This window comes from Rhinoderma darwinii, chromosome 3, assembly GCF_050947455.1.
Source record: "Rhinoderma darwinii isolate aRhiDar2 chromosome 3, aRhiDar2.hap1, whole genome shotgun sequence".
NCBI classification, from domain to species: Eukaryota; Metazoa; Chordata; class Amphibia; order Anura; family Rhinodermatidae; genus Rhinoderma; species Rhinoderma darwinii.
In genome coordinates, this window is record NC_134689.1 from 19,052,317 (window position 1) to 19,078,475 (window position 26,159).

Genomic DNA, 26,159 nt, shown 5'->3' on the forward strand with positions numbered 1-26,159 from the left:
TTCCCTCTAGCGCACAGCTTACCAAACAACCATGGTTACCATAGGGGGTACACCCATCACTTTGTAGAGGAAATGTCAGTCCTTACAGGGGTCCTCGTGACCTCTACACCACTACCTTTTTATGGCCCGACTACCTTGGTAGAGATACCGGTACTATGCTTTGCCAACTCATGCTACCAGTTATAGGGATCGGTCCCAGACTAGAATAGCCAAAGCTTCTCTATGTCAGCACCAGACTCCACTCCTGTTTATTTTCATGAAAAATTGTGTTTCGGTTATTATTAATAGATGATCGGGAATAACTTGTAGATGACCATAATGGATCTACTGAACATTTGTCCAAAATTTTTTTTATAAAGTGGATAAACTAATGAGACAATAAGACAATTGCTTCTTATGGGTTGTGATTTGTTTTTTTATAAATATATTCCCATTTTGGGCCTGAAATGGGTAAATGAAAACTGATCTCAATTTTAAACTTTATCCTTGTTGGCATAATCTATCATGTTTTATTGACAATTAGCCCACTATAGCAGCTGTTTTTAAAGGGGTTAACTGATTTAGAAAACGACTTTTCAAATAACCTTTTAGGGAATTCTTTGTCTATGGAGGGCAGTCCCAATTAGATGAAGTGGAGAGCAGCTACAAAGAACGTCTCTTGCTTTGCAGGACTTGGCACACCTGTGCGTTACATGGAAAGCCGTTTGATTTTAATAGGTGCCATGTAATACCCCATTTTCCCTGTGGTGGTGCTGCAGGGGAATAAAACACTTGCTTCAAGGTTCTCTCGCAGATCACAGCTGATTGCTGGAGGTATCAACAGCAGGATAACACCCTGTAATTTTCAAGGGGTCCTTCTAACAAAAGGGCATTGTCCAAAGTTGACAAACCCTATAAATCCTTAAAAAAAAAAAAGTCCTTTCAGTAATGAATGGCTGGGATGAAGTACGATGGTTGTGTTATTCTAAAAGAGTATTAAATGCAACTTTTCCTACATAGTTTTGTAAATGCCAATTCAATAGGACTGTAAATGTTCTCATTACAAGTGATACACAGCCAATTACTCAGGGCACAAGAGGAGCAATAGACTGTTGTCAATTTCCCTAATGGGTAATTTTCTTGAATTGCAACTGAGAAGAATAAGTCATCTATGGCCACCAAATACCAAATGACCACATTTTGGGACTAAATCCCATCTGCTGGAATATTTCTACTTATGGGATTTCTTTAAATGGGAAATGCTTTCAGACGTTTATTGATTTTTTTGAAGTGTGATCAATTTTAAAATCATACAATCATACACTCAATTACCATAAATCATTATTGAACGGCAGCAATACCAATGTGTTTTAGAGAAGCTTATGTGTAAGTCAGGAAGTAATTTATATTGGTGAATCAAGATTTTTCCATATATCACTGGGTAGTCACAGGTACACTATATGGATAAAATTATTGGGACACACCTCTTAATCACTGAATTCAGGTCTTCCATTCAGTGCCATTACCACATGTGTATAAAAACCAGCACCTCGCCATGCAGTCGCCTTTACAAATCTAAAGAGGTAATTGAATACCAGCATGGTACTGTAATAGGACGCCACTGTCGCAACATGTCAGCTCATGAAATGTTATCCCTCCAAGATATTCCATGATCAACTGTCAGTGGTGTTATTGCAAAGTGGAAGCGTTTAGGAACCACAGCAACTCAGCGACGAAGTGGAGACCACATAAAGTTACAGAGCGGGGTCGTCTAGTGCTGTAGAGTTGTATAAGGCATAAAAGTCGCCAATGGTCTGCTGACTCATTAATGTAGAGCTCCAAACCTCCTCTGGCACTAACATCCGCACAAGAACTGTCCGATGGGAGCTTCGTGACATGGGTTTCCATGGCCGAGCAGCTGCATGCCAGCCTTATATCACCAAGCACAATGCCAAGCGCCGGATGGAGCGACGTAAAGCACGCCGCCACTGGACTCTGGAGCAGTGGAAACGTGTTCTGTGGTGTGATGAATCACGCTTCTCTATCTGGCGGTCTGATGGACGAGTCTGAGTTTGGTGAATGCCAGGAGAACATTTCCTGCCTGATTGCATTGTGCCAACTGTAAAGTTTGGTGGAGGAGGGATAATGGTATGTTATGTTATTTTTTAGCGGTCGGCCTAGGCCCCTTAGTTCCAGTGAAGGGAAATCTTAATGCTTCAGCAGACCAAGACATTTTGGACAATTGTAGCTTTCAACTTTGTGGGAACAGTTTGGGGTTCAGCCCTTTCCTGTTCCAGCATGACTGCGCCCCAGTGCACAAAGCAAGGTCCATAAAGGCAAGATTGGGTGAGTTTGGTCTGGTCTGCACAGAGCCATGATCTCAATCCCATTGAACACCTTTTGGATTAACTATAACATAGAATGAGAGCCAGGCCCTCTCATCCAACATCAGTGTCTGACCTCACAACTGCTGTTCTGGATGAATGGGCAAAAAATTCCCACAGACACCCCAAAATCTTGTGGAAATCCTTCCCAGAAGAGTGGAAGCTGTTTTAGCTGCAAATGGGGACCAACTCCATGTTAATGCCTATGGATTTAGAGTAATATGTCAAAAAAGCTCCTGTAAGTGTAATATATTGGTGTCCCAATACGTTTGTCCATATAGTGTATGTCTTTGGGACCTAGGGCTCCCATCAAATGGTATCATCAAAGGTCTGTGCTGTAAGCCAAGCAGTATGTTCTTGTATATTGATTGTCCAGAAGGATCATGCTTCCTGTGTGATCCCTCCTGGCCTAGAGGGGCGTTCTGCTTACCATACAGCAAGCCTTTTAATAGTGTGGGCTGTTCATTGGGCAGAGGAAGACCCACGGGCTCCATTTAAGTATGGAATGTAAGATACTTTATTTTACGGTTGACTGTCCCAAGATAACTCAGTTTTTCTAATGTAGAAAACAAGATGATTGGGGAGCTCGTACAATCAGCTGCTATTGTTGGGCAAGCACTGAGTCAGACTTAGCTTACAGGCGTTCTTTCAACCTTGGCCAAGATTCATTTGGGTGTGTAGGGGGCTTCTCATTGATGCACACTACAGCACCCAAAACCTAGGGCAAATGCCCCTATCCATATACTCTATTAGGGCAACGTCTGACTGGGACATCTGTATGAGCAGCGTAAACTGGTCAATTATGACCTCATGCACCAGTCCTCCAAAGCAGAGCGCATGTTTCAGGCAGTGGTTGCTCATGAAGGCCACGTGTCCCCTACTCAGGCCCTTTGAAGAGGCCACAGATTTGTGAGTAGGGACAACAGCGGCATCAACAATGTCATCCCCCTGATATTTATATTGGAGGAAGAACTACTTCCACATCTTGCTCGGGTCCCGCATTGTATGTATGTATATATATATATATATGAAAGATAATGGGATATTTTTATTTCTTCACTTTTCTTTTCATTTCTAAATTGCTTTTATTTTTCTGGAACTGTTGCGGATGAATCTGTTCTATACAACTGTTTATGTTTACAGATTCGAGAGTAATTACATGAAACAGTGCGCCTTTGTTTTAAGGTTCTTTATTGTATGAACCATGCAAATAATTTTTGTACTATACTAGATCTACGTCTTGGCTTAATCTTCTTCCAATTCTGTTCTGAATTTTTAAAAAAACGGCATTATGAAATACCACATTCCTCCAATAGTGGCCGCTGCCGGAGAATTGTGCAGGTGTATGCAGCTAAGCCCTGCGATATCAGCTCATGCCGGGGGTTTAAACTGCCAGACCCGCAGCAATCAACTGATCGACAAATGGACAACCCCTTTAAGTATGTTTAATCTCTTAATTTTCTTTATGTATTAGATTAGACTGATAATGCTGTTAGTTACACAGCTCATTTATTAGAAATAGGTTTTTGTGAAATCACATCTTAATGTTCCTTAAAATACCAGAAAGTGTTACAAGTTCATTAGTTCGTATTTTCCTCAAGGGAGAGGTCATTCATCAGACTGTGCGGTGTTAAATCCATACATCTCATTGATTTGGAAGAGTCTAGGAGTTACAGACTGAACTTTTCTGTTTCAAAAGCAGTATTTCTAACAAGTTATACGGTACATTTAATGAAAGAATTTTCCAAAGAACTTCATATGATCAATGCAATTAAGATAATTACTTTACGAAACTTCGTCATAATACCAGAGCAAGATCAGATTCTAGTCCAAATACTATCTACTATGAGCAACCCTGAACTTAGCCCTAAAATCTTGAAAAGTTTTTTTATATGGCTGGTTTGTCAGAAAGGTGGAGCCTAATTAAAGGGACATGGCATAGTATGGGGGGGGGGGGGTCGGCTTCTACTATGTCTAGCCAGAGACAAAGCCCCACTCCCTTTCTCAAATCTTTTGTTCAGAAGGTTTAAATTTGAAACTTTTTTTTTTTTTTACAGTCAAAACTCTACATGAAACTAGAAGAAAAAGGAAAAAATTGGGCTCCATAGTGCAGTGAATCAGGGGGCAAAGAGTGGGCATATCTTTAATGGTAGAGGATGTGGGGAAAAACAAAAATGAGTATTGCTCGCCATGGATTACTAGTATAGGAGCTAATATGTGTTTATTAGGGAATTTAATTAGGAACTGTACAATTTATTTCTCCTGACCCGGGTCTGGTAGACATTGATCTTCTCTATAGACAGATAAATAACACAAATTTGTCTGCCTGCAGGCACCACTAGTGGGAGTTTAGGAGCTTACTGCATACTTTTTATATATTGAACTCAGTAATAAAACATTATGCAGTAAGCTCCAAAGCTCCCCCTGGTGGTTTCTGCATGCAGCCAGAATTGTATTATTTAACTTGGTGTACGTGTAGGGGATTTGGAGTTTTTTTTTGTTGTTTTTTTAAAAAATGGAGCGCCGACCACTATAAAAATATATTAAGAAATTAATCACCACAGAATGTTGGCTCTCAAAAAGACAGTGTCAAAAGGTGGACATTCACTTTAAATGAATGAAGTCTGGCTGTAAAGAGTTATGGATGAGGAGACAGGCATGGTGTGGGATATTCTGTTCAGTTTTCATGGTACCAGTAACTCTCACCTATTTTGGTGATAGTCAACTAAAATCTTAAAAGCAAATGCGATTATAGTAAAGCCTAGTGTATTCAGCAGAACACATAACTTTATTACATATTTCATGAATGTAAGAATGTATGATCTATCAGCATATATATGGGTATAACATATCTGTCGTAGCTACGCAAATCTACATGACCATCTTATCTAACAACCTATACCTTTCATTTTTAATATTTTCTTTTGTAACATTTTGCCTTGAATCATTTTTACAAAATGGTTTAATAAAAAGAGACCGCTAAAATAAAAATAAATTGTCCTTATATTGTAAGTCTGGAATTCCGTTCTCTCGCCACAGCCAGAAAATAATCTAGAGACAATTTTCAAAGCACACTTGGTAAACTGGTTATTTTCTTTATACATAAGGATTTTTTCATTCCTTATGCAGAGTTTCCCTTTTATCTTATTTTTAATACCTGTCTTGTCTATCAACATTTACAGCACTTGTACTATCATGATCATGAACATTATAATTTCAGGGGACTTTAAGGATCCTCTTACATGGGCCGACAGGAGCCGTGTTAATGAGCGCCGATCAACGACGTTGATCGGCGCTCGCTTGCTCCTTTCACAAGGAGCAATGATTGGTTATGTATGGGGACCAGTGATCGTTACTACGATCGCTTTTCCTCATCCATTTCTATCATGTCGGCAGCACAGGGAGATGTTCTGCCGACAACGATAATATTTATAGCAGCATAAACTACACAATCCACCAATTTACGCTCATTTGCCTGATAATTGGCCTGAGTAAAGGGGCTTTTACACTAGACAGTGGCAATACATCTCATATCAGCTGACCCTTGCCTTCACACTGATAAGAACCTGAGAATGGAAATGTAAAGTAAATCTTATAAAATGAGAATAAATACCTAATACTAGCCATCCATGTGACATCCGGATCAGATTCTAACCTAAAGGGTTTGTCTTATGATGACAACCCCTGTCCATATGACCTATTAGGGCATATGGACGACATAAAGGGGTATCCACCGTTTGGGACACCCCCTATGATAAAAAACATAGATCTGCTCTGTAAGTATGGAAGTTCTGCGCGCCTCATGCTGGGGGTGTTACATAGTTACATAGGTGTTACATAGTTGTTGTTTGACAACAGGCTGCTGTCCACACCTAGCAGGGTACAGTGCACGGACTACAGCCCTGGAAGTAGCAGAGTGCCGCTAGTGCTGGCAAGCACTGAATGAGGAGAGACTCTGAAGCTGGGGAGGGTCAATTGATGGAGGGTAGAGATGCAAAGGAACCCCCCTGCAAATAGAGACTGTTGAGATAGCAGGCATCTTGCAACCCACCTAGCCCTTAGGGTCCATCTTGTCCTTCAAGCAGGGTCGGACTGGAGAACCAGAGAATCCTCTGGTGGGCCCAGGCTCTAACACAATAATGGGCCTTAAAGGTCCAGTGGAAGACAAATCCCATTTGGAGCTCTTTGGAGCCAATCACTTTCCGCTGGGGTCTGTTTCTTATGGGATGATTCATAAATTACCTATTAGATCTTATTCATGATATATTCTGTGTATACAATGATAACAAAAAGGACCGTGATAAAATAAAAAGTAGACATATACATGTTCTATATAGATGGGGGATGGGCCCTTAGAATCATCTCCTCTGGTGGGACCAAGGATCCCCCAGTCCGATGCTGCCTTCAAGTATTCTCCTGTTTACAATGCTAGTACAATTACAATACAATACAACATGCTAGTCAAACAAATTGTCATAGGAGACACTAGGAATATTACTGCAGGATCAAACTGCACAGGATTTGTTGGTAGTCTGCAATAATGGTGACACATAAGTGTGCATAGGAGCTATATACACAAAACGGTAGGACATTTTTAAGCAAGTCTATTTGCAAAGTCGCTTTATTTTTTTTATTTTAGATGCACTGGAGGAATAAAAATGGTTGCAAATGTTTACATATCCTTTTTGGGAAAAAAAAAGTCACATGCTGGTACAAAACTGCCAAGTACTACATACAATTTAGGCACGCAGTAACATATTCAACAGGAAGGTAAGAATTCACTGCTATCATTTAGACCTGCTAACATTAGGCACCACGGGCACATTCCCTGGGTCTTTTCCCTGATATCCTAGATCTCCCGGAGCCAGTGATTGCCACATTCAATTGTATTTGAGTCCTCCCCCTACGCTAGTGCCAGGGTCTACCAACACCCCTTATTTAGACAATAAGGTAGATGAATGTATAGATAGATCGATCGATCAATGGATAAATAGATCGATCGATCAATGGATAGATCGATCGATCAATGGATAAATAGATCGATCGATCAATGGATAGATATATCGATGAATAGATAGATGGATGAATAGATAGATTAGATAGATAGATAGATTGATAGATAGATAGATAGATAGATAGATAGATAGATAGATAGATAGATAGATAGATAGATAGATGGATGGATATATGGATGGATGGATAGTTCGAATTGTAATATTGTTGCATTATTTTCATGATCTATCTCATGTGACATGATTTTAATCGAGATCTAGAATTCCAGACTTTTCATACACAGCAGCTTCCAGTCCATTATCCACCCTCCTCTCACACAGAGCTGACATCGCCTGTTTGCCAGGCTGGGAGCCGCTGATCATTTGCAGGAGTCAGGTTTATACCAATGTTCTCTCTCCTCCTATTTTTTTTTTTTTATGACATCAAGTGTGACAATCTTGGATTGGCCGGCGATCAGAGCTTCCTGGAACAGAGCACTATTTAAATAACAGTGAATTCACAGCAACGAAGATGCTGCGCTGCAAGCAAGGAGTTCACAGGCTGATCTTAGGGATTCTCAAATGCTGTACATAAGGTAAGCAGACAGTTCTGCCTGTATCTCATCATATATTTATTTAACTATACATATACATATATACACACATATACATATACGTAATGCCGGTCAGTTACAATGATTGCATCCTATTATCAGGATTTCCTATTTTTTTTCAATCAGTATCATGCAGTGTCTGATAATATATTCACAGTAGAGTCATTTGTTATGTTGATGCTGCTGTTTCTCATAGCATTGCAATAAACCCGCATAATTGATAGTAATTTCCTTATTATTATGATTATCTATTGGCCATATTTTATATAGCACCGACATATTCTGCAGCACGGTACACAGAGGCTTACAATCTATTTTCGATATCTTATTCACATACTCACACCTGCAGAATAGGGCCAATGAACTTACAACAAGGTGTTTTCAGTATGATCAGAGGAAACTGGAGAACCCTGATGAAACCCACAAGAGCATGTGGAGAACAGACAAACTCCATATAGATGTTAGCCTGGGTCAGATACAAACTCAGGATCCCAGTGCTGCAAGGCAACAAGACTACTTACTCATATAAATGTGGTTGTAATGTGATGCACAGTCGTATATCAGAATAATAATATTCATAATAATAGTGATTTAATATGATATAGGGACTGTCCTTTATATAATGCAATAATATTATTATTAATAATAATTCTAATAAAAAATACACAAAAAATATTGTTCCGCTTGCACTGCTCTACCTATCTATGAAATAAATACAAATGTTTGACGAATAATAATATAGCATAGGAATATATCATTTATTTAAAATAAATGTATAATATATAATTAAATGATGTATGTGTAATTTATGTATAATAATAAAAATATATACTGTATAGTAATATCATAACAATAATAGCAGTTGCACTGTCTACATAATGCAATAACAATATTAATACTACTAATAATCATATAATAAAATAAATAATAATGTAATTCTTGCACTTTCTCCTTATATATCTATATAATAAAATGTTAATACTAATAATAATATAATATACTCATGATAATAATAATAATAATAATAATAATAATAATAATATAATAACAATATTAAAATAAATAATAGTAATAATAAATAATAATGTGATGCTTGCACTTTCTCCAATTTTTCTATATAATACAATCTTAATTCTAATAATAATATTATTATAATAATAATAATATAATAATAATATAATAAATAATAATGTAATGCTCTCCTATGTAGCTATATAATACAATGTTAAAGAGGTTTTCCACCTTCTGACAACTAATGACCTATCCACCAGATATGTCATCAGTATATCATCGGTACGGGTCCGACATCCGGACGCCGCACAGTTAAGCTTCTCCGGTGGCCTCCGGGCACTGGATGTTACGGCACATAGTGCTATGTACGGAGCCGGAAGCAGTTGGCTTAGCGGCCGTGCTGCAGAACTGCAGGTCTGCTCCTATTCACTTGAATAGGAGCAACGCTGCAGTACTGCAGCTCGGCCGCTATTCCGTGGCCGGAGCCAACTGTTTCCGGCTTGTACGTCCGGTGCACGGAGGCACCGGACCAGCTGATCAGTGCGGGGTCCGAGTGTCGGACCCCCACAGATCATGTACTGATGACCTACCGGTGGATAGATCATCCGTTGTCAGAAGCTGGAAAACCCCTTTAATAATAATATAATAAATAATAATGTGATGCTTGCACTGACTCCTATGTAGCTATATAATACAATGTTAATTCTAATAATAATATAATATTATAATAAATAATAATCTGATGCTTGCACTGACTCCTATGTAGCTTTGTAATAGAAAAATATTGTTGTTATTAATGATAATATATTGACTGATTCCTATGCTGCCCTTGTTTTCTGATATACTCTCAACCAATCATACCTTTACATAACAAATAGAATATAACATACACTTTCTTATATTTCTTTCCATAAGATTTGTTGATTGGCTGCACAATAACATAAATGGCAGGGGTCTCCGTGCTGACAATTCTGGACTGTTCCGGAGAACCTGCCAAGAAATCGTTTGCATAAATTCACACACGTGAGGTTTTTTTCCGCTAAGTCATTAGTAGCTCCTGCAGGCACGAGTGATACACACAGATGAACTGAAATCTGTTAATAATTGTGACATAGAAATATTCTAGTATATAAAATCTTATATAAAAATGTATTGAGTGTGATCATTCATTTAAATTTAATCTACAACACAATTTGTGTGAGGATATATATTATTATTGCCAATAGCTATCCCAACTAGGGGTTAACTATATGGTATTCAGAGGGCCCTAGGAGCCTAAGGGGGCCCAAAAGGCCCTTCTGCCACATATGAGGAGACAATATATAACATGTGGTAGGTGGGTGCCCTGTTACAGGTTTTGCAACGGGGCCTAGGAGCTTCTAGCTGGATCTTGATGTCAGCGCTGAACAGACTTTTATTAGACATTCAGCCAATTCTGAGATCGGTGGGGGAGTCATGGCAACGGATATCGCTGTGACTTTCAGACTACCGCATCCCTCCAGTGTCAATATCGGTTAAGTAGTAATTTGATGTTAACCTATAATTAGATGTCAACAGTTAGTGGGAATGGAGCAGGTGGGCACAGCTGGTGACATCACTTACCAGGGTTTGCCCGCCCACTTCATTCTGAAACAGTGGCCAAAAGAGGCACCACAGAGAACAGGCTAGATGAGTGTTACTTTTTTTAATAACCCACCAACGATACACCCACCTTATAGGGCACCCGGAATGGCTTAAGAGTCCAGTGGGTGGTTCTACTCAGTGATTGACAGCAGGGAAAGCTGTCAATCATTTAATGAGACCTCCCACTGGACTCATAAAAGGAGAGTTTGCAGGGATTTAAAACTATAAATGATACATTATTCTTTTCCTATAAAACTATATATCAATCTTCTCATGTCCGTCCACTCTATAACATGCTGCCCACAGGTCAGACAGTATGTTCAACATGACATGTTCCTTTAAATCCGAACATGGCGATATCTGCTTGGAATTTTTATCGACCACCAATGCTTGGATAGGTTTCCATAACACTCTTTGGCTTTCTCTCACTCTCCAAAAACATAGTCTAAGGCTCATTGTCTTCCTATAAAAATGGCTTTAGAGTATTTGCATGACATAGGGAAACTAGATTGTGGATCTCACTGGCGGCATGGACTAATGTTAGTAAATGTATGGTTTGTATGGCACTGTAGGATATGAACAAGAAATATATAACACACACACAATGCTGTAATACAGTACATTTCTGCCAATATCACCATAGGGTGTAAGTATAGAGCCCTCATTCTTAGGAACTACATAAATAATCTCTGAAGTTTACAGCAGATATTTTATTTCTTACTTCTGGTTTATGTATCATTGTTGAGTCCAGTACGTCTCTTTTTCTGTAATAAGGTTAGATAACTTTACAGGGGTGAGGTCTGAGTTAATAGATGGGGGATCCACCAATCAGCACCCTTATGTATTAGCCAGAACAGAGATCAACTACAAAGAGGCGCCGTGTCTTTAAGTAACACCAACAGCCCATTGATTTCAATGAGCACAGCGTAGTGCTTAATGTCCCCTGTGGTGGCGCTGCAGGGTTCCCTCACAGATTACAGTTGATCGCTGGGACACCCTGTGATTAGTTTATCATTGGGTGACCTTTTAACGAAAAGGGATTATTCAAAGCAAACAACCCCTTTAAATGCAATTATGGTGACATCATTCTGCCCCCTTTGGCAGACTTTAGAGTTGCAACAGACATTTGTCTTCACTTCTTAAAGTTGAACTATTTTAGAAATATGAGATTTACACAAAAATATTAACTAATAGGTTTCAAGCGAATGGCTCTCTATTAGGCAGTGAATGAACTGCAATACCAGACACAACCCATAAATAAGTGGTGTTGTTTCTGGGGGGAATAAAAACAGCAGACACTTTTTTTTCAACTCAGACAATCTCTGTAAGTCCACCTTTCCACACAATCTTACATTTAACATATAGACCAAATTTGCATATACAGTTAAGTAACTTTGTGAATGCATTACATTACTTTCCTTATACAGATCCTGAGCTATGGTCTATATAATAGCCCAGAGCTGCAATCACAGTTCTGCAGGCTCCAAATCTCAGAGAATTCCTAAACTAATTGTCTGACTGCCTTATAGAAGCTCAGCTAAACTGCTAGGGAAGTATCTGTCCCCAATAACAACCAGCAGAATTCTGAATGCAGCTCTGGGGTATAGTACAGGCTGCAGCTCAAGACACGTCTTTACAAAATGAAGCAAGCTATCTCAAGTTATATGCATATGAAATAAGTAATTGAGTCACATAAAGGTGAGACTCATTATTTCAATTTTTCAGCAAATCAGTTCATATTCACTCCCTATAGCCCTTTCCATCTGGTCCAAAATATTGTATCTCTGACATTAATTTACAATTGTCGTTAAGTAAAGTGTATTTAAAGCACCACTTATGGATAATTAAAGCCTAAATAACTGCTATAGTAATAAAGTGGAAAATGCTGATGTAAACCAATGGAGGACACACAATGAACATGTGTCAGATATTATGTTGGTCACTCACAATTTAGTATAATGTTTATTTTACAATTTATCCCACTATAATGCAATGCATCCAAAATTCAGTTGGTACTTATAGGGATTGTCTCCCTATTCAGGAGTATGGACATCATAGAGGATGTTCCCCAGCATGGCCCCCTCCCATAAGCCTGAGGGGGGGGGCGGGTGCTAACAAACAGCGGCTCTCGCTCTGGTGGTCTACAAACATGCATTTATTACATGGACAACCTTTCAAATTAATAGCTGCCATGTAATACAACATTTGTAGCAGAAGAAATATATAGGTGACATCGGAAAGCAATACAAGGAGCATCTGTCTCTCTGGAGGACCCAATATCTCTATGTATTACACGAACATCACATTGATATCAGAGGGTAATGCCCCATTTCACCTGTGGTGGCACTGCAGAGGGAGTAAACACTTGCTGCCATGCTCCCGCTACAGATTACAGCTGATTGCTGGTGGTCCCAGCAGTGGAACAACCTGTATTCCTCCATTTATTGGAGCAGCCCTTCTAATTAAATGGAATTGCCTAAAGTAGACAACCCCTTTATGTAAAAACATAAACTGAAAAGTAGTAGTTGTGAAGGAGTTTCCCAGAGGCGCTATCGGGATACACTTGTTGGGGTATTTATATGAGGACTATAAAGATAAAGCAAGGGAAAAAAGACAATGAAAAAATGGTAGAAATTATATATAAGTAAAAGGTTGTAAGTATATTTGATACAATGTATTACCTACTGCACAGCAGATGTAACGAGCACCGCTGAGCAAAGAAAAAGGCGACGGGCTTCTGACACTTTGTTCAGGTGATCAATGGGGGTCTCAGAGGTTGGACTCCACCAATCATAAAGTGATGGCACCTGTTAGTCATCAGGGATACCTGCTTTTCGCTATACCTGCAGTATTGTGAGTTGCATGGGCTATGCTACTATTTCTATAGCCCTAAAGTTCAAAATAATGTAATTATCCTTCAGCCCATTAAATATTATCCTCAGTGGTACAGCGCACTGAATACACAAATTAATAGTAGTGTGTAAAGTGTGGCAAAAAGTACAATAAGTTTTGAGATATGCAATTTTAAAGTATAGATTAAGGCTCCCTTTTTTATGGTTTCATTGTAAAAAAAAAAAGCAAACAACTTGAACATAATATGTGGAGAAAGGTTTTTGCTTGAGGGGAATGAGCAAAGAGAGTCAAGAGCCAGAGCAGAGATTAGCTACAAAGAGTGTCTCTCTCTCTCTCTCTCGGCACGTCATGAACATCTCATTGATTTCAATGGGCACTGTGTAATGCTTAATGTCTCCTGTGGTGCCGCTGCAAGGAATTTGAACGCATTCTGCAAGGTTACCTGTGGATTACTGGGGATCCTATCAGCAGGATGCCCCATGATAAGCTTATCATCGGGGACCCTAACCCTATCCAAAGTGAGCAACCAATTTATGACAGGTCAATAATTTCCCCTCTTGGGGTCAGGGTTATTTACCTATTCCATAATTTTGTGTGGACATGCTTTAGTCATATCCTGAGTATTATTATCTGGATAGCAAATTAAACTGTTATCTGGACAGTATATGGGAACGTTGTTTGAGTATAGTGTAGTGCTGCCATTTGGGTACCAAAAAACATTATTTGAGCAGTTTATGGTGGTATTAGTTAGGCACCATATACCACAGCATAATGGTATTATTTAGGTACTCTATGGCATCATCTACGGCATCATTTTAGGGCCATGGCATTATTGTATGGCTCTGTTGTATGTTCACTGTATGGCTAACTGACCATTATTAAGAATATCGTCATTCAATATAAACAATTGTCACCTTTTACCTCTAGCCTTTTCTGAAATATTCTTCCTTTCGTTCCTTCTAAAAAAAAAAGGAGGGGGGGGGGGTTCCCAAACAATGTTGTGCCCAACACCCACTGCAAACCTTGATCTGACTCTGCAATCATTGCTTGATATTGGCAGCGGGAGCAGATGGATTTATTAGATAGTAATCTTCAGATAGTAAATTATCTTATCATCCGTTATGCTCTTCACTCCCCGCTGCCGGCACCATATTTACTTATCTCCTCCCAGCATCTACTCCCTCCTGGCCGGTGGCGCTCCTCTTCACTGAGGTCAGCTTCTGGTGGCAGCCCTCACCGCCGACGCTCTGCTCTATGTCCTAGTGCGCAAGATATTCCAACTAGATTTCCCTGAGTATAATGGGCCCTACTCTTCCTATGCTCCTTGCCAGAGCAATTTGGTTCATCTAAGTTTCCCTTGTGTACTTCAGCTTTATCATTTATAGGATTTCCTGTGCTTAACCTCTGCCTGTACCTTTGCGCATCCCTGTCTGCCACCTGCCCTGACCTCCTGCTAGTGTCCCATCACGAACCTTAGGCCACCTGCCCTGACCTCTGGCTAGTGACCCATGATGAACCTTGCTGCCTGCCCAGACCTTTTGCTATACCTGACTCTGATTTTATTAGAGCTTACACTTCAACTGTTAAGTTGGCCACCACCAAGGGGGGCTACTCTGGTGGTAGTGACCTGGGGTTGCCCTGCAGTGAAGTCCTGATCCCTGTATAGGGGTTAAAGGGTGAAAACCAGGGGTTCCCTTAGACTCCGCTTACCGGTTTAGCCCTATGTCAAATCCCTTGGTGACAAACAGTGGCGGATTAAGAAGACCATGGGCCCTGGGCTGTTACCCAAACTTGGGCCCCCCTTCTCCACCATCACCCTGCCGCGCCGTAACTATTGCTAACACTACCTAAACACTAGTACACAAAGTAGGCACATTATGCACAAAGTACACACAGTACACAAAGTACGCACATTATGCACAAAGTACGCACATTATGCACAAAGTACGCACATTATGCACAAAGTACGCACATTATGCACAAAGTACACTCAGTACACAAAGTACGCACATTATGCACAAAGTACACACAGTACACAAAGTACGCACATTATGCACAAAGTACACACATTATGCACAAAGTACGCACATTATGCACAAAGTACACACAGTACACAAAGTAGGCACATTATGCACAAAGTACGCACATTATGCACAAAGTAAGGACATTATGCACAAAGTACGCACATTATGCACAAAGTACACTCAGTACACAAAGTACGCACATTATGCACAAAGTACACACAGTACACAAAGTACGCACATTATGCACAAAGTACACACATTATGCACAAAGTACGCACATTATGCACAAAGTACACACAGTACACAAAGTAGGCACATTATGCACAAAGTACGCACATTATGCACAAAGTAAGGACATTATGCACAAAGTACGCACATTATGCACAAAGTAGGCACATTATGCACAAAGTACGCACATTATGCACAAAGTACGCACATTATGCACAAAGTAGGCACATTATGCACAAAGTATGCACAGTACACAAAGTACCACATTATGCACAAAGTACGCACATTATGCACAAAGTACGCACATTATGCACAAAGTACGCACAAAGTACGCACATTATGCACAAAGTACGCACAGTACACAAAGTACACACATTATGCACAAAGTACACAAAGTAGGCACATTATACACAAAGTATGCATAGTACACAAAGTACACACGAGTATGCACATTATACACAAAGTAGGCACATTATACACGAGTATGCACATTATACACAAAGTACACCTTGTAAACACATGAATATGGACATTAACCCCTTAATGACCGCCGATACGTCTTTTTACGGCGGTCATTAGTGGGCTTTATTCTAGAGCGCCGCCAAACTACGTCGCTGCTGTAGAATAAAGTAAACAGAGCAGGGAGCCGTGAAATCTCCCTGCTGTCAGCTGCCAGAAGCAGCTGAGGGCTGGGGGCGTCCCTGCTCTGCCGGGTGAGATCGATATTAGTATCGATCTCACCTGTTTAACCCTTCAGATGCGGTGCACAATAGCGAGCACCGCATCTGAATGGTTTTGGAGAGAGGGAGGGAGCTCCCTCTCATCTTACTGACACCCGGCGATAAAATCGCCGAGTGTCTGTGTCTTCTATGGCAGCCGGGGGTCTAATAAAGACCCCCAGGTCTGCCTGCAGCGAATGCCTGCTAGATCATGCCGCAGGCATGACCTAGCAGATGCCTGTCCGTTTTAAACGGACAGGCAGTAATACACTGCAATACAAAAGTATTGCAGTGTATTTTAATAGCGATCGGAGGATAGGGAAGTCCCCTAGTGGGACTAGTAAAAAAGTAAAAAAAGTTTAATAAAGTTAATTTAAAAAAAAAGTGAAAAAAAAATAATGAAAAACCCAGCTTTTCCCCTTACAAAATGCTTTACTATTAAAAAAAACTACAATAAAGCAAAAAAGTTACACATATTTGGTATCGCCGCGTCCGTAACGACCCCGACTATAAAGCTGTTACATTATTTAACCCGCACTGTGAACGCCGTAAAAAATAAAATAAAAAACAATGGAAAAATTGCTGTTTTCTGTTAATCCTGACTTAAAAAAAATGTGATAGAAAGTGATCAAAAAGTCGCATCTACTCCAAAATGGTACCAATAAAAACTGCAAGTCGTCCCGCAAAAAACAAGACCTTATACAGCTATGCCGACGCAAAAATAAAAAAGTTACAGCTCTTCGAATGTGACAATGGAAAAATCTAAAAAATGGCTTGGACATTAGGGCCCAGAATGCCAGCAGGGGGAAGGGGTTAAACATACATTAACCCCTTAGTGACCAAGCTTGTTTGGACCTTAATGACCAAGCCAAATTTGTCAAATCTGGTATGTGTGACTTTATCAGAGAATAAATCTGTGAAAGTTTTGAATATCCAAGTAATTCTGACATTGTTTTTTCGTCACATGTTGTACTTTATTTTAGTGGTAAAAGTAGACTGATACGATTTGCGGAAATAACTTAAAAAATAGAAAAATTGAAGAAATTTTGTAAAAATTATAATTTTTCCCTATTTTTAACTGCAATATGTCACATATGTACACACATACTGTACAATTTTTTTTATTAAATATATATTTCCATCTCTTTACTCTATTTTGGCAGCACTTTTGAAAAAAAAAATAATTTTTGAGCAATTTAGAGGACTTACAAGTTAAGTAATAATTTTATAAATTTTGTAGTACATTTTGTTTTCCTGCACCAAGCCAGGTTTTCATAGGCTCATAGGTGTCAGAATGGTGGAAACCCCCACAAGTGACCCCATTTTGAAAACTAGACCCCTTAAGGTATTTATTAAGGGGTGTTGTAAGTATTTTGACCCCACAGTTTTTTTGTAAGAATTCATGCAAAGCAGGCATAAAAAAATATAATTTAACTTTTTTCATAAAAGTATCACTTTGAAGACCGATTTCTTTGTAAAGCGACCATGAGAATGAAGAAACACACCCAAAAATCTATCACCCTGTTTCTCCTGTTTTCAAAAATGCCCCCATTGTGACCCTAATGCGTTGCCTGGACACACGACAGGGCCCGAAAGGGAGGGAGCACCCGGAGGCTTTCAGGACTCATATTTTGCTATAAAATGTTTTAGGCCCCACTGTACATTTGGAGAGGTTTTGAACTACCAGAACGATAGAAACTCCCCATAAACGACCCCATTTAGAAAACTAGACCCCTTAAGGTATTTATCTAGGGGTGTAGTGAGTATTTTGACCCCACAGTTTTTTGCTAAATTTAATGCATAGCAGGTGAAAAAAAATAAAAATTCACTTTTGTAATAAAAGTATCACTTTGAAGACCGATTTCTGTGTAAAGCGACTATAAGAATGAAGAAACACACGCCAAAATCTATCACCCTGTTTCTCCTGTTTTTAAAAATGCCCCCATTGTGACCCTAATGCGTTGCCTGGACACACGACAGGGCCCGAAAGGGAGGGAGCACCCAGAGGCTTTCAGGACTCATATTTTGCTTGAAAATGTTTTAGGCCCCACTGTACATTTGGAGAGGTTTTGAACTACCAGAACGATAGAAACTCCCCATAAACGACCCCATTTAGAAAACTAGACCCCTTAAGGTATTTATCTAGGGGTGTAGTGAGTATTTTGACCCCACAGTTTTTTGCTAAATTTAATGCATAGCAGGTGAAAAAAAAATAAAAATTCACTTTTTTCATAAAAGTATCACTTTGAAGACCGATTTCTGTGTAAAGCGACCATAAGAATGAAGAAACACACCCCAAAATCTATCACCCTGTTTCTCCTGTTTTCAAAAATGCCCCCATTGTGACTCTAATGCATTGCCTGGACACACAGCAGGGCTTGAAAGGAAGGGAGCACCCAGAGGCTTTCAGAACTCATATTTTGCTTGAAAATGTTTTAGGCCCCACTGTATATTTGGAGAGGTTTTGAACTACCAGAACGATAGAAACTCCCCATAAACGACCCCATTTAGAAAACTAGACCCCTTAAGGTATTTATCTAGGGGTGTAGTGAGTATTTTGACCCCACAGTGTTTTGCTAAATTTAATGCATAGCAGGTGAAAAAAAATAAAAATTCACTTTTTTAATAAAAGTATCACTTTGAAGACCGATTTCTGTGTAAAGCGACTATAAGAATGAAGAAACACACGCCAAAATCTATCACCCTGTTTCTCCTGTTTTCAAAAATTCCCCCATTGTGACCCTAATGTGTTGCCTGGACACACAGCAGGGCCCGAAAGAAAGGGAGCACCCGGAGGCTTTCAGGACTCCTATTTTGCTTGAAAATGTTTTAGGCCCCACTGTACATTTGGAGAGGTTTTGAACTACCAGAACGATAGAAACTCCCCATAAACGACCCCATTTAGAAAACTAGACCCCTTAAGGTATTTATCTAGGGGTGTAGTGAGTATTTTGACCCCACAGTTTTTTGCTAAATTTAATGCATAGCAGGTGAAAAAAAATAAAAATTCACTTTTTTCATAAAAGTATCACTTTGAAGACCGATTTCTGTGTAAAGCGACCATAAGAATGAAGAAACACACCCCAAAATCTATCACCCTGTTTCTCCTGTTTTCAAAAATGCCCCCATTGTGACTCTAATGCATTGCCTGGACACACAGCAGGGCTTGAAAGGAAGGGAGCACCCAGAGGCTTTCAGGACTCATATTTTGCTTGAAAATGTTTTAGGCCCCACTGTATATTTGGAGAGGTTTTGAACTACCAGAACGATAGAAACTCCCCATAAACGACCCCATTTAGAAAACTAGACCCCTTAAGGTATTTATCTAGGGGTGTAGTGAGTATTTTGACCCCACAGTTTTTTGCTAAATTTAATGCATAGCAGGTGAAAAAAAATAAAAATTCACTTTTTTCATAAAAGTATCACTTTGAAGACCGATTTCTGTGTAAAGCGACCATAAGAATGAAGAAACACACGCCAAAATCTATCACCCTGTTTCTCCTGTTTTCAAAAATGCCCCCATTGTGACCCTAATGTGTTGCCTGGACACACAGCAGGGCCCGAAAGAAAGGGAGCACCCGGTGGCTTTCAGGACTCCTATTTTGCTTGAAATTGTTTTAGGCCCCACTGTACATTTGGAGAGGTTTTGAACTACCAGAACGATAGAAACTCCCCATAAACGACCCCATTTAGAAAACTAGACCCCTTAAGGTATTTATCTAGGGGTGTAGTGAGTATTTTGACCCCACAGTTTTTTGCTAAATTTAATGCATAGCTGGTGAAATAAAATAAAAAAAACACTTTTTATATAAAAGTATCACTTTGAAGACCGATTTCTTTGTAAAGCGAACATGAAAATGAAGAAACACACCCCAAAATCTATCACCCTGTTTCTCCTGTTTTCAAAAATACTCTCATTGTTGCCATAATCTGCTTATTAGACCTGTGGCTGGGCCAAAAAGAGAGGGAGCACCCTTTGGCTTTCAGGGCACAATTGAATAAATTCTAGGCCCCATATCATGCATTTAGAGGCATTGAGCTGCCTGAACAAAAAAAAACCACGCAGAAATGACCCCATTTTAAAAACTAAACCCCTAAAGGTATTCATCTAGTGGTGTAGTGGGCATGCGGACCAAAAATGTTTTAAATGAGGAAATAATGGGTATCATTTCAGACACTATGGGTATATAATGTTTTCTTCAAGCTTTTATTACGTTTCCACATGAAATAGAGGAGACGTGGTAGAAGGTTATTTTGTTAGAAATACGCCACATTAATAAATTTGTGCGGCACAGAATAGAAGTGAAGCCGTGTATTCATAACGGATACATGTTGCTATAGACGTATTTGCCTGTACTTATGACTATGTCTTGCTGAAGAAGCAGTTGGTGCCATTATGATGTCATTGTGGACAGAATTCTGTCCTAATATAAAATCAGTCAGAGAGGAAAAAATAAACTGTACTGGAGTGACGGGCAATATCTTCAAACAAATGGAGGAAAATGTATCCAACTATGTTGCAAACTCGAGTCTGTTCACTAGATAGAAGAACACCTGCAGGGCTGTCATGACAAGGATTTTTTTTTTCAGTGACTGGTTGTACAACGTCTCTTTAGCTCCATCAATCCTTATGAGGGACGAATGTGCCAAGTGACGCGGTACACCATAACAGACCCCTGCCCGGCAAGGTAGGAACCGCTATGTGCACAAAACAACCAATCACCTACAGAATATATAAAAGGACAGTGTCCAAAACCATCTATAGGAACAGTAAAGGATCACTAATCCCCAAAATGATGTCAGTATTTCCAGAAGAACCGTAACAAAGCCCATGGTGTATTGATAAGGAACAGCTCAATTATTAGAGATCCTCCAAATAAAAAAAAAAGATCATGCCCGTATCACGGTACAGAATTAGGAATGTAACAGCTGTATGTGGCAGGACATAGTCATAAGAACAGTCAAAATAAAAAAATTGTGGATGTGGGATTTTGTACTGGACAATTAATTCCAGCACTTGATCACCCACAAATAAATAAAAAAAATCATAAGGGGTAAAATTAGTTTCACGGTCTGAAAAAAATGTGCTCTACAAACCTCTCCCACAAGAAATAATCCCTACTTGGAAAGCCCACGAACTAAAAAGAAAATATAAAGAAATTGACTCCCTAAAAAGGCCCCCAACCCATTATTTTTTTTTGTGTTAAATTCTAGTAATTTGCAACCGTGTGAAAGGTTTCGAAACAGGGATAGTTACAAAGGGCTGGTTTTGATGGACACATGGGGCAATAAAAGCGGGTATCCCTCCTCCTGCCATGCCTGCTACATACCCGACACCTTTTTTGGGGATATTTTTGGGTCTCAGTGGAGGGAATAGGGTGTAAAAAGTGGCGCTCTGAAAGCCTGCGCACATCCTCAGATTCGCAGGATTGTGCCGGTATAGTGGACTCAAAAAGGAGATGCTCAATGACCTTCTCCTGAAATTGAAGGAAAGTGAGCGTTCCTTGGGCTTTTTTGAAAATAACAAAACTGTTATAGGTAGCAACCTGGATGAGGTAGATTGCTACCTTTTTGTACCAGGCCTTATTTTTGCGCTTCACCAGGTAAGGCTGAAGCACCTGGTCGGAAAGGTCTACACCCCCCATAAATTTGTTGTAGTCTGTTACACAGACAGGTTTCTGCTTTGCAGTGGTAGCCCCCCTCTTCGTAATTGCCACAGTGGTGTCCGTGTGTACGGTGGACAGCATGTAGACATCCTTCTTGTCGGCCCACTTCACTGCAAGCAATTCCTGACTTGCAAGGGCCATGGATGTTCCCTTTCCCAAACGCCTGGACACCAACTGTTGTGGGAGTCCCACTCTGTTCTTCCGTACTGTCCCACAGGCCCCTGTATTTGCAGCATGGAGGGCTTTATAAAGGGCAACGCTGGTATAAAAATTGTCTGTATAGACGTGGTACCCCTTGTGCAGAAATGGCTCCATTAGGTTCCACACAATTTTGCCAGAGGTGCCAATAGTTTCTGGGCAGCCTGGGGTATAAATTTGGCAGTCCCTGCCTTCATAGATTTTGAAACCGCAGGTGTAACCCGTTGTACTGTCGCAAACTTTGTACAATTTCACCCCATATCTGGCTCGTTTGGAAGGGATGAATTGACGAAAGGAAAGACGCCCTTTGAAGCTCATGAGCGATTCATCTACTGACAAATTTTTGTCAGGGGTGTACAACTTTAAAAATAAATCATTTAGAAGGGTGATTAATGGCCTTAATTTATTAAGCCGATCATAAGCTGGGTCACTTCTTGGGGGGACTTGGGAATTATCAGTAAAATGCATGAATCGCATTAGGGCCTCATAGCGGTTTCTGGACATCACTGCTGCAAATACAGGGGTAGCGTGGACAGCACTACAAGTCCAGTAGGACCGGACAGAGGGTTTTTTAACCAAACCCATATTGAGGGTAATGCCTAAAAAATTTTTTATTTCTGGGACACTTGTGGGGCTCCACATTCTGGAGTACATAGATGCAGGCTTTTGTAGAACAAACTGCCTAGCATACAGATTAGTCTGCTGGACTATCAAGTCTAGGACCGTATCACATATAAATAAATTAAAAAAATTATAGGGGGTAAAATTTTGGACGTCGACACTAATTCCTGGGGTCGCTTCAAATTGGGGTACTTGGGGGGAAAATGATAGTGCAGGATCCCACATCACGGGAGGGACTGCAACACTCGGCCCTGCACTTGACACCTCTACAGCGACTGACGTATCCACCACCATAGGACTATGGGGTTCAGCGGTGGAATTAGAATCGTCACTGTCACTGTCTGGAACAAATTCTGAAGCGGTGTCTGTTTCGCTTTCAGAAGTGTCGGAACATAGCAAGGCGTAGGCTTGCTCCGCGCTGTACATACGCTGAGACATATTTATAGATGTGTATGTATATATATATATATATATATATATGCCCTATAAGTCCTAACCCTAAAGTAAACCTAAAATCCTAAAAACGACACAAATTATTTTTTTTTTTTAATATATATATTTTTTTTATATTTTTTTATTTTTTATATAACAGACGTAAAATTAATTCTAAACGGCCCTAAACACGAACGCTAAACTAGCCCTAACCCTAAAGTAACGCTAAACTAACGGTAAACTAGCACTAACGCTAAACTAGAACTAACGCTAAACTAGCACTAACGCTAAACTAGCGCTGACGCTAATCTAGCGCTGACGCTAATATAGATTTGATATATTATATATATATATATGTATGTATAAGAACGATGATTTTTTATCACTTTTTTTCTTTCTTCACAGCACAGGACTTAGACTGATTTCTCTCTCCTCTCAGAACAACTACAATGGGAGGAGAGAGAAACACAGCCCATGTCCTGGCTGTGTTTTGAAAATAACTGTCAGTGATCTCTGTGATAGGTTTTATCACAGAGATCACCTGATCAGGGACCAGTCACAACGGTCCCTGATTGTTGCTGTGCCAGATGACGACACAGGTAAGTTATGCAAAGCGCACTCGGGCGCCATTTTGGGGGGGGGGGGGAATCGGACCGTGGGGGGGGGATCGGACGGGGGGGGGGATCGGACCGGGGGGGGGGGATCGGACATGAAGGGGAATCGGACGGGGGGGGGGGCGCACTATTTACCCGTTCTCTCTCCTCTCTAAGGAGTTATTCCATGAGAGGAGAGAGAAATGGCGATTATCCGCCGGTTTAGCGTGAACGCCGTGAAATAGCGATTCACGGCGATCACGTGACCAGAGACCACTCGTTATGGTCTCTGGTCGTTGCCCCGAACTCTCAGCTACCTCCGGTAGCTGAGAGAACGGAGCCCCGATCTTTAATTTCGGCGCTACTTTAGGCTAATGCGATCACGTTAAAAGGCGTCGCATTAGCCTAAAGCCCATTAGTGAGGAACGTAAAAAGGCGTACTGTTGGTCACTAAGGGGTTAATATGGACATTAAACACACATGAATATGGATATTAAACATACATGAATATGGACATTAAACACACATGAATATGGACATTAAACACACATGCACTTACCTTTTATGTCTTCACTGCAGCTCTTCTCCTGCTCACAGCACAGAGCCCGCCGACAGTCTCCCCTCCCCCATGTCCCGACAGCTAGCAGCAGAGGAGAGATGTTTAGAGCAGGGAAGGGGGGCTGGAGGGGGAGCTTCTAAAGCAGCACAGACCACGGCTGCTAAGTAGAAGCAAAGCTCCCCTCGCCTGACAGGTGCGGTCCTGGCACCGGGGCTCCCTCCGGTGCTAGCGACGCCACTGGGCATGAGGGGGTTCGGGCGGTCATAGGCCCCCTGGGAGCCTTGGGCCCCCTGGCAGCCTTGGGCCCCGGGCGACCGCCCGAAACGCCCTAATGATAATCCGCCACTGGTGACAAAGTGTGTTCAGCCCACCCTTTGCTGGCTCCAAGACAGATTATCCCAGGTGCCCTGTGACATCATCATTATTATATCATTGAAAAAAAAACTTTATCTGAACTTTTTCCAAGTGTGCAATTTGGCAGGAATATTTCCAGTCTACATGTCACCGGTTGACCAATTATGGAATCATTTCCAGAACTCTGTTTTAACTGTACTAGACAATGTATTACCATATGAGTAAAATAAGTCTTAAATAATAAGATCTCTTGCTAGTTGCTGTCTTCTGTAATTATAGAATTTTAGAGTCCTATGGTTGTGCACTTTGGAGTTGTTCCACATAGAATGTATCCAAACCTAGCAGAGATGTCATACACACTACAGTATCTGCAAAAGTTGCCGACTGGGATATAGATCAGATAACAACATTTTTCTGTCTTAAGATTCATCTAATAAACTGTCTGCTCATTCTCCCGGTGTACATAGAAGATAGAGACTCTCCTAGCAAAGTGCCAGGTTTAGCCACCAGGGTCAGAAGGGCCTTATGTTTGATACGAGCTGCCACAGCATTCTTCCTGTCCGGCATTTGGGGTGTTTGCCTGTCTGGAGCCCTGTCGTCCCAAAGACAACGGGGCGCCACTACTGTGCTCTGCTTGAGCTGTGCAACTCCAACCATTGAATTGGGACCTGGTGGGGCTTCCCTACTCCTGGATCCTAAAATGTACACCTTTGAGGGGCATTTTTTTAAAATTTATTTTTTATAAACAGGTCAGTCAATGTGTTTGGTGTAACTTTATAATTAGTCTTTATTAAAAATTGTATTAACTTTTTGAGATACAGCTGCTATGTATTCTCTAAACAGAGCAGCTGTATTGTTCGCTGTTACCTGAATCCGTCAGTCCAGCGGACCTGACGGGTTCAGTTTCAGTGGGTCCATGCAGGATCCACCTGTAATCTATCACATCTAAGTTATGAAGTTAGATGTGATAGATTACAGGTGGATCCTGTGTGTCAGAGACACGTAAGACCCGCTGTCACGGAACTCGTCAGTCCCGCTGACCTGATGGGAACAGGATTTACCGCTACATACAACTGTTCTGTATACAGAATACATAGCAGCTGTATCTAATAAAGTAAAAATAATTTTTTAATAAAGACTAATTATAAAGTTACACCAAACACACTGACTGGCCTCTTTTGCAAAAAAAAAAATGCCCAGCAAAGGTTTACATAGCATTTAAAGGGGAACCCAACTAGTGTGTCGTTCTCAACCCTGGTAGTGAGTTTCCTGACGTTTTTCCTCTGTTCGACCTGGCTTTTGTCTTGTCT

At 40.4% G+C, this 26,159-nt stretch overlaps 1 protein-coding gene across 1 annotated transcript in view; it reads left to right on the top strand.

Annotated features, from left to right (window-relative positions):
• The first annotated feature begins 7,708 nt into the window (after positions 1-7,708).
• The window catches only part of LOC142750885 (carbohydrate sulfotransferase 1-like), a 73,799-nt gene continuing 55,348 nt past the window's right edge, over positions 7,709-26,159 (top strand). Inside the window, exon 1 of the mRNA XM_075859863.1 lies at positions 7,709-7,950. The gene's annotated coding sequence lies outside the window, so the exon portion shown is untranslated. The remainder of the gene's footprint in view (positions 7,951-26,159) is intronic.